The sequence below is a fragment of the Lithobates pipiens genome, unplaced genomic scaffold (genome assembly GCF_037356315.1).
Source record: "Lithobates pipiens isolate NorthernLeopardFrog02 unplaced genomic scaffold, aLitPip1_a1.2 Scaffold_10, whole genome shotgun sequence".
NCBI lineage: Eukaryota > Metazoa > Chordata > Amphibia > Anura > Ranidae > Lithobates > Lithobates pipiens.
In genome coordinates, this window is record NW_027507686.1 from 108,149,867 (window position 1) to 108,153,118 (window position 3,252).

The window sequence follows — 3,252 nt, forward strand, 5'->3', positions numbered from 1 at the left end:
ACTAGCCTATGTTCTGAATACACTAGCCCGTCTTCTGTCTTCTGTATGCCTTAGCCTGTCTTCTGTATACATTAGTCTCTCTGTATAAACTAGCATCTCTGTATACCCCAAACTGTCTTCTGTAAAAACTTGTCTCTCTTTATAGCCTGTCTAGACTTTCTTCTGTACACACTAGCTTCTCTGTATACACTAACCAGGCTTCTATATACAATAGCTTCACTCTATGCACTAGCCTCTCTGTATAATCTAGCCTCTCTATATACCCTAGATAGTGTTCTGCATACACTAGCCTCTCCGTAGAAGCCAGCCTTTATTCTGTATTCACTAGCCTTTCTTCTGTATGCTGTAGTCTTCTATATATACTAGCTTCTCTGTACACCCTTGCATCTCTGTAATACACTAAACCCTCTGTATACCACAGCCTGTCTTCTGTATATGCTAGACTGTAAAAACTAGCTAGAATACACCAGCCTGTCTTCTGTACCCACTAGAATCTCTGTATACACTACCCAGTCTTCTGTATACACTGTCAGCTTGGATGTATACCCAAGCCTGTCTTCTGTAGACACTAGTCTCTCTATATGCACTGTCCTTTCTGTATACACTCGACTCTCTCTATACACTAACCTCTCTATATACACTAACATCTTTGTATATACTAGCCTCTCTTTAAACTAGCCTCTCTGTGTACCCCAGCCTCACTATTTACTCTAGCATCTCTGTATACTCAAGCCTATCTACATACACGAGTCTGTATTCTGTATTCACTAGCCTTTCTTCTGTATGCTGTAGTCTTCTATATATACCAGCTTCTCTGTACACCCTAGCACTGTAACAGTGCTAGGTTCCTGTATTACAGAAACAGAACACCAGCAATAAGGTGTATACTGTGCAGGAGGCACACAACACCCACTCTAACTTCTGCACTGCAGATGCATGTATTGCAGAAATTGAACACCAGTAATAAAGGGTAGCTTCAGGTGTGTACTGTGCAGGAGGCACATATCACCCACTGTAACAGTGCCAGGTTCCCAAGCAGTAAAGACACTGTCCCTGCCTATCATCTTCTTTCCCTGACCACCGCAACACCCTATACAAGGCCGCCGCGCTGGCGTCCTTATATAGTGTGGGGTGTGTACTAAACCCCCCTGAGCTATAATTGGCCACAGGAATCCTGCCTGTGGTGAATTGTGGCTCTCCTCACAGAGGATGTCACATCTGTTCTTATTATATAGAACCTATTATGCTCCTCGTAAACTTTTTCAGTTTGGCCGAACGGCCGGACGCAAGTTGCCCCCGGTGCGGGAACATGGGGGGAGACATGATGCACATGTTTTGGAGATGCCCGAAGTTGATCCGCTACTGGACAGAGGTGACAGGAACCATTGATCGGGTGTTTGGAACCTCCACCAGGATGGAGGCGAAGTATTGTCTCCTGGGATTAGTTGAAGGAGTTGGAAACCCGGGAAGTAGCCAGATGGCAGTTCTGAGATGCCTATTTCAGGCAAGGAAACTGATTGCCCAACCCTGCTTAGCCTCCAATGTTGGCAATGACTTGGTTTTTTTCGCTTGTTTCCCAAGATGCCCATGTTGGCGTTTGTCAAGATGGTTGAGAGTGCCTGAAGAGATCGCCTATGGCCCCATCACCTTGAAAGTGCCTGATCTTGTCTGATCTCGGAGGCTAAGCATTGTCGGGCCTGATTAGTAACTGGATGGGAGACCAACTGGGAATACCAGGTGCCGTAGGATTCTTTTTATGTTGTTGGCGTTGACATGGTTTTTTTTTTCCACTTGTTTCCCAAGGTGATCATCTTGGCATTTGTCAAGAGGGCTGAGAGAGCCCAAAGAAATCTCCTACGGCCACATCCCCCTGAAAGCGCCCAATCTCATCTGATCTCAGAGGCTAAGCAGGGTCCGGCCTGGATAGTACCTAATTAAAGGTGCCGTAGGAATCTTTTTATATTGTTGGCTTTGACCTGTTTTTCTTTCGCTTGTTTCCCAAGGTGACCATTTTAGCATCAGTCAAGAGTTTTGAGTATGTCCCAAAGCGTTCGCCTGAGGTCACATCACCCTGAAAGCCCCCGATCTCAGAGGCTAAGCAGGTTCTGGGTCAGATGGGAGACCGCCAGGGTCTATGTTGTTGGCGTTGACCTGTTTTGTTTTCACTTGTTTCCCAAGATAATCATTTTGGTATTTGTCAAGAGGGTTGAGAGTGTCTAAATAGAACACCTATGGACACATCACCCTGAAAGCGCACAATCTCATCTGATCTCGGAGGCCTAGCAGTGTACGGCCTGGTTAATACCTGTATGGGAGACCATCTGTGAATACCAGATGCCGTAGGCTTCTTTTTATGTTGTTGGCGTTTACCTGTTTATTTTCGCTTGTTTCCCAAGGTGACCATCTTGGCGTTTAACAAGAGGGTTGAGAGTGCCCAAAGAGATCACCTACGGCCCCATCACCCTGAAAGCGCCCAATCTCATCTGATCTCAGAGGCTAAACAGTGTCGGGCCTGGTTAGTACCTGGATGGGAGACCGCCTGGAAATACCAGGTGCCATAGGCTTCTTTTTATGTTGTTGGCTTTGAACTGTTTTTTTCGCTTGTTTCTCCAGGCGACCATCTTGGCATTTGTCAAGAGGGTTGGGCGTGTCTTGAAGAGAACGCTTACGGCCACATCACCCTGAAAGCACCCGATCTCGTCTGATTTCAGAGGCTTAGCAGCGTCAGGCCTGGTTAGTACCTGGATGGGAGACTGCCTGGGAAGACCAGGTGACATAGAAGGATCTGGCCTGGTTAGTGTCTTGATTGGGAGATCGCCTGGGAATACCGGATGCCGTAGGATTCTTTTTATGTTGTTGGCTTTGACCTGTTTTTTTTCCCTTGTTTCCCAAGGTGACCATCTTGGCATTTGTCAAGAGGGTTGAGAGTGCACAAAGATATTGCCTATGGGCACAACGCCCTGAAAGCGCCCAATCTCGTTTGGTCTCAGAGGCTAAGCAGGGTTGGGCCTGGTGGGGGAGTATGAAAAATGCAGAAAGGGGGGATGGGATAGAAGAGAGAAATAGTGAAAAGAGAGGGGGAGGATTGAGGGAAAAGGAGGATAAGGGAAGGAGGGGTAAGGAAGAGATTAGGGAAGGGGAGCGGAGGAGATTCAGAGTACCCCGCACGAACGCCTGTCAGCCCACCTAACTCCCCCTAGTGCCCGAGAAGGGCTCTGCCTTCTGTCGAGTACACAAACACATTCCAGAGGG

The 3,252-nt window shown here is 47.3% G+C and overlaps 2 pseudogenes; both read left to right on the forward strand.

Moving 5' to 3' along the window:
* The first annotated feature begins 1,630 nt into the window (after positions 1 to 1,630).
* LOC143948641 (5S ribosomal RNA) lies at positions 1,631 to 1,749 on the forward strand (annotated as a pseudogene).
* Positions 1,750 to 2,445: 696 nt separating this feature from the next.
* On the forward strand, positions 2,446 to 2,564 carry LOC143944193 (5S ribosomal RNA; annotated as a pseudogene).
* Positions 2,565 to 3,252: the final 688 nt, after the last annotated feature.